General features: G+C 46.6%; 1 long non-coding RNA gene across 1 annotated transcript; it reads right to left on the reverse strand.

The window, feature by feature from the left end:
• Positions 1–2,619: 2,619 nt before the first annotated feature.
• LOC309867314 lies at positions 2,620–6,570 on the reverse strand. The gene is made up of 3 exons (XR_014313107.1): positions 6,392–6,570; positions 4,628–4,741; positions 2,620–3,283 (listed from the first exon to the last, which is right to left on the reverse strand). It is a non-coding gene; the product is annotated as an uncharacterized lncRNA (long non-coding RNA).
• Positions 6,571–15,598: the final 9,028 nt, after the last annotated feature.

The following is a 15,598-nucleotide window of genomic DNA, read 5'->3' on the forward strand; positions in this document are numbered from 1 at the left end:
ATGCTACAGAAGTTGCCAAAGGGGAAGGTCCGCCTGCTGTTCCAGGCAGCAGGGACCACGGGCCAAGGTACAGAGAACCAAGTGCCGACTGGCATTACCGAATCACAAAGGGTAAAGCAGGCAGGGACAGCTCAGTGGGTTAAAGCCTCTGCCTTCGGCTCAGGTCATGATCTCAGAGCCCCGCATCTGGCTCTCTGCTCAGCGGGGAGCCTGCTCCCCCCCCCCACCCCCCGGCCTGCCTCTCTGTTTACTTGTGATCTCTCTCTCTGTGTCAAATAAAGAAATAAAATCTTTAAAATAACGCTCTGAGGTTCACTTAGCTCCTCTTTAAAATGGGAATAACAGGATTACCTCAAACAGTGCTGGATCCGATTAGGTATCCAATCAACGATCACTTCTATGCCCAGGCAGATTTGAAACTTCTTGTCTTAAGATTACGTCTATGGCCTCATCAATCTGCATTAAATAACTAGTTTTTGATTGTCTAGTGATTAGTACCTGTTAGAGGCCTAACAAGGATTTGTTAAAATACTGAATGAATGAATGAATGAATGAATGAATGAATGGGTTAAGCCAAACCTAAAGTCTCCTCCTTCTAGAGGTGCCTGAGATCTGGGGTCAGAAGAAGGTGGGAGGGGGAGGCGAGGGGGGAAGAGAAGAAGGAAACCATCAGCACCTTCTTTCCTGGGGCGGTAGCTGTTTTAACCACAGAGCGGTGCCCCCTGGAGGGTTTCCCTTAAACTGGGGGACCCAGAGGTGACCTAGGGCCATCCTGCTCCACCCTCCTCTCTGGGGGCAGGACGAGGGGGAACAGCTGAGGTGTGAATGGCCGGGGTCGGGGTGCAGGCAGAGCTCTGGAGGAAAGGATTGCTCTTGCTGCTTGCTGGAAATGAAAAGAGGCTGGGGGCCAAGAAGGCAAAGTCCAGAGAACAGGAAAAATCTCAGCTGCAGGGAAAGGCACTCTTTCTCCCATGAAGGCAATGAAATTACAGGCAATTGTGAGACACAGAGATTCGATAAATCCTGGGGAGGTTATCAGGTGAGGGGACAGGACTGGCTGCGGAGATGGAACAGCTGGTCCTCCCCTCCAGCGCCGATAAGCGCCCCTCTGTTACGCAGACTGAACAAACAGTCCTTCGGGGCCCCTGTTATGGGGGCCGCTGGGAAGGCTGGAAGAGCGTGGGGGCGGGGCTGGCTTCCTCCCAACCACCACCCGATGCTGGGGGTCTGGCCGACCCAGCACTATGGAGCGGGGACCTGTTCTGAGGGCAAGAGTGACAGGGGTGGCTGAGTAGAATGACCTCCTGTCCCACAGACCACCAGAGGGCCGTCTGTGAGAGAGGGACTGGGCGCCCCTTTTTTCCCTATGCATCCCCCAACCCCTGTGGTCCTCCCTGTCATCCACAGAGGACCCAGGAGTGAGTAACTCCCACTGTAGAACGGAACGGGTGTGGAACATGTTTCTGAGGGAAGCACAGAGCCGGGTGGACACACACAGCGGTGACAGCCAGCCCAGGCGCCCCATCGTTAGGGAAGGTCTTCAAGAAGAAGGAATCTCTAACTAGGTCTGGTGCACAGCGGTTTGGGGAGAAAGCCACAGAAGGGGAGAGTAGGTGAGAGACACCTTCTAGAACATGTACTGCACTCTGAGAGGCAGGTTTCAAAGGCAGGTTACGGAAGGAATAGAACAAGCCATCACTCTGACCAGGAATTATCATTCCGGTTCTTAAGGGAAGAGAACCATCCACGCCAGACTATTCGTTATAACCAAAATGTCCCCCAGCAACGGCTGCGAAACTGAACGGCCCCACTCCAGGACTAGAAAGCAGCTTCCAAAGCCAACAATAAGGACAGCTGACTCATAACATTGTGTAAGTTTATGGTGAAGGAAGCGTCAGAGTAGGACCCAAACTGTATACGCCAAGTCTAAAATGTTTTAGCAAAACCATACGGGAAGAACAATGTTGGGACATAACAATGGCACGGTGGGCGGGCTTGGGTGAGAGACAGAACGCTCTTTCTTTTGTTCCCATTTTTTTCTTTTTTTTAAAATATTTTATTTATTTATTTGTCAGAGAGAGAGGGAGAGAGAGCGAGCACAGGCGGACAGAATGGCAGACAGAGGCAGAGGGAGAAGCAGGCTCCCTGCCAAGTAAGGAGCCCGATGTGGGACTCGATCCCAGGACCCTGGGATCATGACCTGAGCCGAAGGCAGCAGCTTAACCCACTGAGCCACCCAGGCGTCCCTGTTCCCATTTTTTTCATGAGTCAATTCGATAATTTACTTTTCCGCAAACTAAAAATGTTACAGCGCGAGTTGGGAATGACGTAGCCCAGCTACCGAGAGGGGACCCCGGTTCAACAAATGGAGGGGGACCTATGAGCCAGTGTAGCCTAGAGAACACAGTCATGACTACGGTTCGTGGAGAAAGCAGTATGTGGGGGAGAAAAGTTTCCCCGGGTAATAAAAAGTCAGCAAGTTTCAACACTGATCTGTTGACAATGGCTACTCCTGGGAAGGGTCCTGGAGAGGTGCACTTTCTACTTCATACACTTCTCTGGTGTTTTCCATTTGTAAGGACCATGTTTTATTTTAATGATTGGCAACCTCAGTACAGATTTTTTTTTTTAAGATTTTATTTATTTGACAGGCAGAAATCACAAGTACGTGGAGAGGCAGGCAGAGAGAGAGGAGGAAGCAGGCTCCCTGCTGAGCAGAGAGCCCGATGCGGGGCTCGATCCCAGGACCCTGGGATCATGACCTGAGCTGAAGGCAGAGGCTTTAACCCACTGAGCCACCCAGGTGCCCCCCTCAGTACAGATTTTTATACTGTAAGTATTCAAAATAAAACACCAGCAATGGCATAAAATGGTAAGTTGAGGCAAATGCTGAGTTTTCAAGCTGCTTGTAATCCCCCTTTGACCCTCAGAACAGGCCATCCATGGCCAGAGCAGCTCAGCGAGGACAAATGAGGTTTCCTTCATTCTACGGCCCTGAGACACTGCACTTGGCTAAGCTCGGTTCAGCAAAACAAGTCCTCCCTGTGCACATCTCTTATACACAGATCACGTGGCTATAGCCGGCACTGGGGGTGGTGAGGGGACACAAGAAGACTAAGGTGGGCCCTTCATTGGATCAGAGTATAGGGCCAGGGGAGGAAATTCAGCTAGAAGGAAAAGCATGGGAATCTTCTGGAGAGTCTCCACGGCCTGGGCTTGGTCTGCAGCGGAGGGCATTGGTCTGATAGGATTTGCATCAAACCCTAGGAAGATCATCTGGGGACTGTGGAAGACAGAGACAGGGACATGCAGGAGGGAGACACGGGGTCACCTTTCCAGGGGATGAGGGCCTAGGCTAGGGGGTGTCTCCAGGAAGTCCCCCACTAGCGACCAGCAGGCTTCTCTTTGGGGTAGCAGGCAGCGAATGGGCTGACTTACCCCTCCCCCCAATTCCCAAACCAAGTGTGTCCTCTTAACGAGCAGTTCCCAGCCGTGGGTGCCAAGTGAATGCCGTAGGGAGCTTTAGAGCTTCTGAATCCTAATTTAATTGATCAGGTGTACACCCTGGGCCTGGTGTATTCCAGAACTTTCTGAGGATTCCAGAAGATAGTGGGGTTTGAGAGCCACTGCTCCAGAACACCGTCAAACACAGCAGGAGCCCCAGGGGCCTGTGCCCAGAAGAGCTCTCCCACCTCCTCCCAGAACAGACATCAAGCCGCTAGCCACTCTTTTTGGCAGACTCTGAGTTTGGAGCTTTTCTGGGGAAGAGACAGCCCTGTCCTCCACGGCACTGAGGGTGTTCAGCTACTTCTGCTTAGTACTACCCATTACGATCTTCCTTCTGGAAATCTGCTAATCATTTAATGCACGGTTGACCCCTCTTCCTGTTTCCTGCATCATTACAGGGCTATACATTTGGACCATGGGTCCTTCTGTACATCACTGACTTCGCCATGGGATTTTGGGAAGGCAGGTGGAGAACACATGTGTTCAGGGAGCCACCTTGACCCTTTCTTTCTTTTTTTTTTTTTTTTTTAAGATTTTATTTATTTATTTGACAGAGAGAGAGATCACGAGTAGGCAGAGGGGGAGGGGGAAGCAGGCTCCCCGCTGAGCAGAGAGCCTGATGCGGGGCTCAACCCTAGTACCCTGAGATCATGACCTGAGCCGAAGGCAGGGGCTCAACCCACTGAGCCACCCAGGTGCCCCTGGATACTCCTTTCTATCTTTTGTAGGAGCTGGGGTGCTGGGAAGGATTGTGATCCTGGGGGCATCCAGCCTCCCTAGTCTCCAAAGGACTATAGGAATATAGGAAAAGAACATCATCATAAAGAACTGGGCTCTGTCCCAAGATGCTGGGGGTGGGCACTTGCAATTGAAAAGGGACATTTGCGATATGGGACCGATAGCCACAGTAGCTGGGAGGTGAAGCTTGGCCACTTCTTCCAGGGTGAGGTCACCCAGTGTTCCTCTCTCCTTCCATCTACCCCACTGGCAAAAGCTAAAGGATGCAAGCCCAGGGTGCACAGGAGGGCAGAGCAGCTAGGATGTGGCTGTCCAGGGATGCCAAAACCCTCCACATGACCGTAGTAGGACAAGTCACCTTCCACTCCAACAGGAATCTTACCTCACAGTCCACCAGGGCACGATTTTCCCCTCCCTTTTGCCAGTCCATGATTGGTGAGTTTGGGAGACAGCCAAGGTCCCTCAAGGGACCTGGCCCACAGCCTCTGCCAGGGATCTGGAATAAGGGGGACAGAGGGACAGCGAGCTGCTAAGAACCAATGGGTGGTCTTCTGACTAACATGGGACAGGTTCAAGAGATGGCAAGAGGGAAAGGAAAAGTGGGGATACCTTCCCCTGCTGCCTTCACAAAACATCACTCTCTGCTGAGGGCTGGGCCCCTCGGGACATCTGATAAGGTTGTTAAGTCAGCTGGAACACCTGCCCAGCCATCTGGCACTTTCATCCTCCACACAGGGCCACCCAGGCCTCCTTGCTCACCTCCTCAAAACCAGGGGGCTGAGGGGTCCCCCACACCTGCCAGGGAGAATGAAATCCCTCATGCCCCAAGGGCTATAAGGTAGCGTTCTTGGCTTCCCAGGTGACACCTGAGAAATTCCTCTTTGACTTTGTTAAGAGATGGGTTTCTATCAATGACCCACTTTCTTTAAGGCTCCCAGTAGCTTAAAGAAGGGTTAATTCTGACTTTGCTGAGATAACAGAGAAGCATGGTTGGGGGTGGGGGGTGGGAGGAGGGCTGGAACAGGGAGAGTTTAAACAAGGCTGCCCTCTGTCCATATCAGACTGGAAGAAAGCTGTAGCCCAGGGACCATTAATCATCTCAAATGCTGGGCTTCCGGATCTTATCTGCTGTACCATCACCGCATTCCCTCCACTTCTGGGCTCTGGAAACCATAGCATTTGCAGAGAAAACACAGTACCTATGTTAGCAAATCTTGTTAGGCTCTATCTAGTGGCACATGACCCATTAATGTATATATTTAGCTGTTCCAATAGCGTTCTGATTTGTGTGAAGGAAAGCATTGGGGCTGCTGGGAATGTTCTGTATCCTGGTCTGGGCGATGATTGTACAGATGCACGCATTTGTAAAACGTCACGCAGCTGTCCGCCCAAGTGCCCTTTATGCACGTACTCGCTCTATGTTAGCCCTCTACTTATTTTTTTAAAAGAAAAATCTATTAAAAAAAAAAGAATGCACAACCGAGAGATGTTAAACTCTCAGGTGTAACACTCCCACCACCAAGGGACCCAGGCTGTGTGTGTGCAGCCCCCCCCTTAGTCCCTGGATTCCCCGCCCGTTGTGGGGTGGGGGCGGGGGGCAGCAGCAAGGCGGAAAGAGGGCAATTTGAAGAAGACACATCTGTATTTGACTGCTGACTCTGCTGTTTCCTAAGTCAGTCAGGGCAAGTCACTTGGCTGCCCTGTGCCTCAGTTTCCTCACCTGTAAAGTGGGGATAATATTCTCTGCTTTGATGACTGGAGACAGTGAAATAGAAAGCACCTGGCTCATCCCAGACACACACCAAATCTTGTGAAATAGCAGGTCCCTCGAGATCCTGCTTCTCCCGCTTCGTTGTCCTTACCATAGCTTGACGCACTCAAAGACTGAATCGAGCTTTGATCCTTTGGCATCAACTCCTCCCTTTCCCACCTCCTCTCAAGGACTCCATGATCTTCCCATCCCCCTTCCAACAGCAAAGTCCCACTTATAACCCTTGCCTTGTCCCCTGCCCACACTGCCACCTGTTTCAGCAAGCATGGGCCAATCCTTTCCACCATCGGTTCCACGAGATCGCCCCACCCCTCACTCCGTGTTCATCGCCCCCAGCAGCAACCACAGCCACAGCTGCTATGGCTCCAACCTTACCCATGGATTCAGGAGACCTTGGGCTGAAATGCCCACCGTGTGTGAAGAGGATGTCCACAACATGCCCACCACTGGCTGACGGAGCCTGGAGGATGGCCAGTTCTCCGAACTCAAGGTACAGGGAGGGGAGACTCCGAGCCCGCACGCGGAGCCACCTGCGTCCACTCAGGAATGGAGACCTGTCCAAGACGAGATGTCACAGAAGCGTCAGTGCTCACCTGTATACACCCTCTCCCCAGAATGCGTGCCTGTGCTGCTGGGAATTCACACCCCTGCCCCCAAAACAAACCCTCTCCTCTATGGACCAGCAGACTCCCCACTTAGCAGGGAGCCCAGCTCGGGGCTCGATCCCAGGACCCTGAGATCATGACCTGAGCCCAAGGCAGACGCTTAACCCACTGAGCCACTCGGGCGCCCCTTGCTTACAAATATTTAAAGACGTCCATGTCTCTGGTCCTTGAAATGATACTTCTCCAGATGAAAGGTGGCCCATTCCATCAGCCATAGTTCAGACTCGAGCCAAAGGAGTGCCCCCTTGCTAAGCCTGCCCTGGGTTTCATCCTGCAGGCAGCAAGAGGTAAAATTAGGAAATGGTGGCTCTTTTCACCCCGGCACCCAAGTGCCCATTCCAGGCCCTCCTCTGAGCTTTTCACACCCTTTTACCATCCCACACCATGGCTCCCAAGCCCTCCGTGATTGATTCCCAGTTCACAATAATTAGGCTTTGCTTGCACTGTGACAGGAGAGAGAGCTCTGCCATTTTCTTTAAGGAAACCATGTGCGAGGCCAACCTGCTGGTGGTTGCCAGGCAACCTTGAAGATCCTGCAGGAGAGACGAACTGCGGAGAGACCGCGCTGGACAGCCTAGTTAGCAGCTCCTCTGAGAGGTGTGAGAAAGGCCTCGGTGGTGGCCGTTGCTCCAGCTGTCTTTTTAAATGGAGCTGGGTGCGTGCATGAGTGTGTGTGCGTGCGTGTGTGTGCATGCGTGTGTATGCATGTGCGTGTGTGTGTGTGTGTGTGTGTGTGCTGGGGTGCACAAGCAAAGTGAGCTGGGTCAGAATAAAGTAGCATCAGTCTTTCAGGGGGAATCATAATGGCAGATACCGTGGTTGGATAATTTATAATAAATTATGAAACATGGGGCGCCTGGGTGGCTCAGTGGTTGAGCCGCTGCCTTCGGCTCAGGTCATGATCTCAGGATCCTGGGATCGAGTCCCGCATCGGGCTCTCTGCTCAGCAGGGAGCCTGCTTCCTCCTCTCTCTCTGCCTGCCTCTCTGCCTGCTTGTGATTTCTCTCTGTCAAATAAATAAATAAAATCTTTAAAAATAAATAAATAAAAAATAAATTATGAAACATCGCACTATCTTTTTACACTTAAATGTTCCTTCCTGTCTCCTCACCTCTAGGAGCCAAGTAGGACTTGGAATTTCTGAATATGACAGAAAGCAGACAGAGCCCGTAGGCAAAGGCCTTTCTGCTTTTATAAACTATGAAGCGGCAGACTGAGGGATAAGGTGAGGAGTCTTGGAAGGGGCAAGGGAAGAGGGGTGATGTTGGGAAGGGGGATTTCCTGGGGTCTGGGAAGGAGACAGAGAGGCCAGTGACCCTTCTTTGATTCAAGGACCTGACACACTCCTCAGGTGATGATAAAACTTCGGGTGGGTCAGGGCACCTGCACACCCAACCACACAAAGGGCTCCTTAACCTACACCTGGCACAGGCCCCCCGACTAGAAGGAAGCACGCAGGTGCCGTGGGCACAGTGCAAGGCTCCAGGGAAACCCATTCGAGCCAGAAGCCAATGCCTTCGCGTTTCCAACAACCCAGAACCTTCACAGGGTCCTGATGGAGGCAGAGGACACCCTGGCTCGGAGTTCCCTCCCTCTTAGGTGGGGGCTAGGGAGTGCGGTGCTCAAAGCACAGCGATTTTGACACAGAGTGATTAAAACTCTTTGGGTAAAGGAGGCCCCTGTTGGGTGAATCAGAAGAGCATCTGACTCTCAACCTCGGAGTCCGGAGTTCAGGCCCCATGCTGGCTGTAGAGGTTATTTAGTGAATAAATAAACTTAAAAAAAGAAAACAAAACACCTTTCCAAGTGAACAACTTGGTTAACATCTACCAAACTTTGAAATGTCACAACCAATATCTGAAGTTGTTTTGTTTTGTTTTTTAAGATTTTATTTATTTATTTGACAAACAGAAGTTACAAGTAGGCAGAGAGGCAGGCAGAGAGAGAGGAAGGGAAGTAGGTTCCCTGCTGAGCAGAGAGCCCGCTGTGGGGCTGGATCCCAGAAACCCGAGTTCATGACCTGAGCTGAAGGCAGAGCTTTAACCCACTGAGCCACCCAGGCACCCCTAGTAACAAGTCACATTTCTTGTATCTCTACCACTCCCCGGACCATGCTCTAGGACCTGTCCCAGGGGCACACTCACCCGTGACAGGGCTCACTATGGGCTGTTACTATTTTTTTTGTTAAGGTTTTATTTATTTATTTATTTATTTGAGAGAGAGTGAGGGAGAAGCAGGCTCCCCACTGAGCAGGGAGCCCAATGTGGGGCTCGATCTGAAGACCCTGGGATCATGACCTGAGCCAAAGGCAGACACTTAACTGACTGAGCCATCCAGGCGCCCTGGAATGTTACCAATCTTTTAAAACTGTTGCCGTTCTGTTGTTGAGAAAATGGTATCTCATTGCTGCTTTAATGTAATAATGCTGAGTAGTGATTTTCAACTCGACTTCTGTTTGTTTGCATTTTTAACAATGAGACACATCTGTGTATTAACTAGTGATAAAATTAAAGTAAATAAAAATCATGATTCTTTAGGCCTTTCAGAGCATGGCTTTGGAAGACAGAGAGCAACAGTGGATAGAAAAACAAGGTGAAACTGATAAAACCACGTGGTGGAAGGTTTGGGCCACATCCTTTAGATACTAGGTAAAAGTAAGTGATTTGATAACATAATTAAACTTGATCATATGTAAATGTATATTACATATGGGCATACACAATACACATAAACACACAAATACATACAAAATCTAATGAAATTACGTGCACATAAAGCATACATGTGACAATCTCCAAAGAATGACCCTGCCTTGAGCTACAAAGGTAAACTAGACAAATTCTAAAAATCAAAAATCATAAAGAGGACACGGTCTCTGAACACAATGAAACAATATTCAAGATTAATAATTTTTAAAGGATAACCAAAATATTATCTGCCCAGAAAAATCATTAAAATGTTCTCTTAAATACTCTGAGGTTAAGAAAAAAGAAAAAAAAATCAAATTGCAATGTGTTTAGAAATGAAAGACAACAAATTGGTTTAAAGATTTAAATTTAAACAAAAACTAGACAATTTATGAGTAATTAAGAACTAATCCTGGGGCACCTGGGTGGCTCAGTGGGTTAAGCCTCTGTCTTTGGCTTAGGTCATGATCTCAGGGTCCTGGGATCAAGCCCCACATTAGGCTCTCTGCTCAGCAGGGAGCCTGCTCCCCACCCCACCCCAGCCCCCACCTGCCTCTCTGCCTACTTGTAATCTCTGTCTGTCAAATAAATAAATAAAATCTTTTAAAAAAACAACTAATCTTGGGATAGGAAAGGCCCTTCTAAATTTGACAGCAAGGGGCATCGGGTGGCTCAGTTGCTTAAACCTCTGTCTTCAGCTCAAGTCAGAATCCATGGGGTGCTGAGATTGAGGCCCACACTCGGCTCCTCCCTCAGCAGGAAGCCTACTTCTTCTCCCTTTGCCTGCTGCTCCCCCTGCTTGTGCACTCTCTCTCTCATCAAATAAAATAAACAGAATCTTCCTTAAAAAAAAAAAAAAATGACAACAAGCTTCAGAAACCCCAAAAGACTAACACATTCAACCACCTCAGATTTAAAAAAAAAACAAAACAAACAAAAAAAAAAAAACAAAAAAACAAAAACCTATGTGATAAACACAATGGGCAAAATCAAATGATAAATTAGGAAAGAATATTTGCAACTTAAATCACAAAGGGCTAATTTCCTAATCTATAAAGATCTTCCATAAACCAGTAAGAACAAATACTAATTGGGGCACCTGGATTTCTCAGGCCATTAAATGGCTGCCTTTGGCTCAGGTCATGATCCCAGCCAGGGATCAGAGTCAGAGTCCGCCATCAGGCTCTCAAATCAGCAAGGAATCTGTTTCTCATTCTCCCTCTGCCCCTCTCCCCACTTGTGTACTCTTTCTTGTTCTCTCTCCCTCTCTCCCAAATAAATTAAATTTTAAAAAGAATAAAGACTAATAGCCCAAGAGAAAAATGCCCAAAGGATATGAACCAAGAGTTCACATGGGCGCCTGGGTGGCTCAGAGGGTTGGACCTCTGCCTTCGGCTCAGGTCATGATCTCAGAGTCCTGGGATTGATCCCCGCATCGGGCTCTCTGCTCGGCAGGGAGCCTGCTTCCTCCTCTCTCTCTGCCTGCCTCTCTCCAAACTTGTGATCTCTCTCTCTCTGTGTCAAATAAATAAATAAAATCTAAAAAAAAAAAAGAGTTCATAGAAAAAGGAATTTAAGAAATGACTTTTAAAACATACAACGTGATATTCCATTGCACATACAATAAATTTAACTGCAAAATAAGACTACATTGAGATATCGGGTTAAAGAAAAGGACACAGTAGATAATGACCGATACATTGTTTCACGAAGTTCAAAAACAGGCAAAACTAATTGAAGGTGTTGGAAGCTAGTGTTCGTCTTAAGCGGTAGGGAGCTGGAGATATGATGGGGGCTGCTGGAATTCTATTTCTTTATCTGGGTGCTATTATACAGATGAATTCACTTTGTGAACCTGAATGGAGCTGTATATTTATGATTTCCACATACATCTGCATGTATGTTAAATGTCAATAAAATTTACTTCAAAATACTACACTGAATATAACATTTTACTTATGAGTTTAGCCAAGATCAAATCATTTGATGATGCATTATGCTAATAAGGGTGAGGAAAAGGGGGCGCTCCTATGTATTGCTAATGGGAATACAGACTCACAAAGCTTTGACGGGAAGATGATTTATTAATATCTGTGGAAATTATCAATGCACGTGCCCTCTACCTAGCATTTGCACCTCTAGGAATTTACCTTATAGATAACACTTGCATCAATATGAAGATGAAATGCATTGCCACATTCCTGAGAGATCAAAAGATTGAAGGCTCCCTAAAGAGCCATCAACAGGAGATTAATTAAATAGTCCTTATAATGGAATCCTTACAACAAAATGCTCTACCATCATTAGCTCTAAGGAGGAGATATTTTATGTACCAATATAGAATGATCTCCAAGGTGAATTTTTTTTTTAGATTTTATTTGTTTATTTGACAGACAGAGATCAGAAGTAGGCAGAGAGGCAAGCAGAGAGAGAGAGAGAGAGGAGGAGGAAGCAGGCTCCCCCTGAGCAGAGAGCCCGATGCGGAGCTCCATCCCAGGACCCTGAGATCATGACCTGAGCTGAAGGCAGAGGCTTACCCCACTGAGCCACCCAGGCACCCCCATGTATGTAATTTTTAAAAATGTTTTAAGAAACAACGTGTCTGCCGTAATAGTTGTTGCAGACAAGATAGAGGCTAAAATTAGGGGACAAAACTTTGGGAAGAAGCAAGTAGAAGCATCATTTCGGAATAGCTCCCCTAAGATATTTATCAATTACAAAGGGAAAAATAATATTATAGTGGCAAAACCTGTCAACCACCACTTCATTAACATCACTAGGAGTAAGAAAACATCATGTACCCTCAGATACAATGCACTGGGAAGGATACAATATCTCTTCTGTAGTATTCTCCCCAGTAATGCGTGACCTCCATCCCATCAATGAGAAAACGCCACATAAAGTCAAACTGAGAGATTTTATACAAAGTTACTGACCAATGTTCTTCAAAAGTGTCAAGGATGTGAAAGTCAAGGAAAAAATGAGGAACTGCTACAGATCAGAGAAGACTAGGGAGTGATGTCAACCAAACAAGGTGTGAGATCCTAGAACAAGAAAAAGGGGCATTAGGAGGAAAACTGGTGAAACTCAAACCAAGTCTGTAGTTTCATTAGTAGTATTGTAAAGATGTTAATTTTCTGGACTTGATAATTGCCCTGCAGTTATAGAAGTAGTTGGCATTAGGGGAAGCTGAGTAAGAGAGATGCATTAATTCTTTTTCTTTTTTAATTTATTTTCAGCGTAACAGTATTCATTGTTTTTGCACCACACCCAGTGTTCCATGTAATCCATGCCCTCTCTAATACCCACCACCTGGTTCCCCCAACCTCCCACCCCACTCCCCGCCCCTTCAAAACCCTCAGATTGTTTTTCGGAGTCCATAGTCTCTCATGGTTCACCTCTCCTTCCAATTTCCCCCAACTCCCTTCTCCTCTCCATCTCCCCATGTCCTCCATGCTATTTGTTATGCTCCACAAATAAGTGAAACCATATGATAATTGACTCTCTCTGCTTGACTTATTTCACTCAGTATAATCTCTTCCAGTCCCATCCATGTTGCTACAAAAGTTGGGTATTCATCCTTTCTGATGGAGGCATAATACTCCATAGTGTATATGGACCCCATCTTCCTCATCCATTCGTCCGTTGGAGAGCATCTTGGTTCTTTCTACAGTTTGGCGACCGTGGCCATTGCTGCTATAAACATTGGGGTACAGATGGCCCTTCTTTTCACGACATCTGTATCTTTGGGGTGAATACCCAGTAGTGCAATGAGATGCATTAACTCTATTATTTTTACAACTTTTCTGTAAGTCTAAAATTCTTTAAAAATGGAATGAAGGAAGGAAGGAAGGAAATAGAATGGAATGGAAGAGAGAGGGAAGGCAGGAGGAAGGAAGGAGGAGTACAAAGAAGGGAGATTGGGGAAACTCAACAGAAAAGGAAAAGCAGAATTCGACAGTGACTTAGGTACCTGTTGTTTGGTAAGCAATGTTCTAATTTCAGGAAATGACTCAGCCTGCTGGCAATTTTATTCAATTTTAGAGATAGAAATAGTTTTTTTTTTAGCAAATGGTGCTGGGAAACTGCACATTCCCATGAGTGAATCTAGACACAGACCTTATATGCTTCACAAAAATTAAAGCAAAAATAGATCACAGACCTAAGTGTAAAATGCAAAACTATAAAATGGCTGGAAGGTAACACAGGGGAAACCTAGATGGCCCTGGGCGTGGTGACAACTTTGTCACAACACCAAAGCCATGATTCATATGAGAAATAACTGATCCACTGGACTCCATTAAAATTAAAATTTTCTGCTGTGCCAAAAACACTGTCCAGAGAATGAGAAGACAAGCCATGGGCCGAGAGAAAAGATTTGTAAAAGAAATATCTGACAAATATCTCATAAATGTCTGATAAATGTATGCATGTCCAAAATATAAATGAACTCTTAAAACTCAAAAAGAAGAAAAGGAAAAGCCTCAGCAAAACCCCTCGCCAAGGAAGATACAGAGCTGACCAAAAAGCATGTGGAACTATGTCCACATCATTTGCCATTAGGGAAATGCAGATTAAAACCAAAATAAGATACCACTGCACATCTCTTTAAATGGCTCAAATCTGGAACACTGACACCACCAAATGCTGGTGAGTATGCGGAGCAACAGGAACTCCCATTCATGGCTGGTGGGAATGCAAAATGGCAGAGCTACTGTTTGGTGCTTTTTTTTTTTTTTTTTTTTTTACAAAACTAAACATACCCTTCCCATAAGATCTAGCAATCATACTCCTCAGTATTCACCTAAGTGAGTTGAAAGCATAACCATGCAAAACCTGCCCACAGATGTTTATAGCAGCTTTATTCTTTTTATAGTGTATTTTTTTAAAAAGATTTTATTTATTTATTTGACAGACAGAGATCACAAGCAGGCAGAGAGGTAGGCAGAGAGAGAGAGGAGGAAGCAGGCTCCCCGCTGAGCAGAGAGCCCGATGTGGGGCTTGATCCCAGAATCCTGGGATCATGACCTGAGCCAAAGGCAGAGGCTTTAACCCACTGAGCCTCCCATGCACCCCTATTCTAGCTGCTAAAACTTGGAAGCCACCAAGATGTCCTTCCGTAAGTGAATGGATAAATAAACCGTAGCGCACCCAGACAATGGAAGAGTATTATCCAGCACAAAAAAGAAACAAGCTATCAAGCCATTAAAAAAAAAAAAAAAAAAAAAACAGACATAGAGGAGATTCAAATGCATATTACTAAGCAAAAGAAACCAATGTGAAAGGTCACACTACTGTGTGACTTCAACTACATGACAGTCAGAAAAGGTAAAACAGGCTAGTAGAGACAGTAAAATGACTAGTGTTTGCCAGGGGTCGGGAAGGGAGAGGAATGACTAGGTAGAGCACAGAGGACTTTTAGGACAGTGAAGTTATTCTTTGACGATTCTATCATGGAAGATGCATGTCATTATACATTTGTCAAAATGTATAACATAGAAAGATGTACATTCTATAGTTCACAGCAATAGTGAACTGTAATGTCAACTGTGCACTTTGGGGGATAACAATGTATCAGTGTAGGTTCATCAGCTGAAACAGATGTACTCTCTGGTGGGGAATGTGGGCAGAGGGGAGGCTGTGCATCTGTGTAGGCAGGGGAGGTATGGGAATGCTCTGTACTATCTGCTCAAGTTTGCTATGAACCTATAACTCTAAAATAAGAAATTAACTTAAAAAGAAAAAATGTTTAATTTTTTTTAATGAAAAAAACAAGACAAAACAAAAACAAAAAGTAAAAAAAAGAAAAAAGAAAAACATTTGCATGTAATACAGATTCTGATGGTTGGATGAGAGTCTTTTTTTTTTTTCTTTAAAGATTTTATTTATTGATTTGTCAGAGAGAGAGCAAGCACAGGGAGGCAGAGTGGCGGCAGAGGCAGAGGGAGAGGGAGAAGAAGGCTCCCTGCTAAGCAAGGAGCCCGATGAGGGATTCGATCCCAGGACGCTGGGATCGTAACCTGAGCCAAAGGCAGCCGCTTAACCAACTGAGCCACCCAGGAATCCCTGGATGGGAGTCTTGATAGTTATGGCAGGAATCCCCACTTCATCCGGTAGACCAGCTAAGAGATTATATGGAAATGTCCGCCAGTTCACTCCCGGGCCTCCTAGAGTCAGAATCTCATCAACATCATTGAGCCCAGGAGCTTGGAGTAATAAGAAATTTTTCA

The sequence above is a fragment of the Mustela nivalis genome, assembly GCF_964662115.1.
Source record: "Mustela nivalis genome assembly, chromosome: 6".
Lineage (NCBI taxonomy): Eukaryota > Metazoa > Chordata > Mammalia > Carnivora > Mustelidae > Mustela > Mustela nivalis.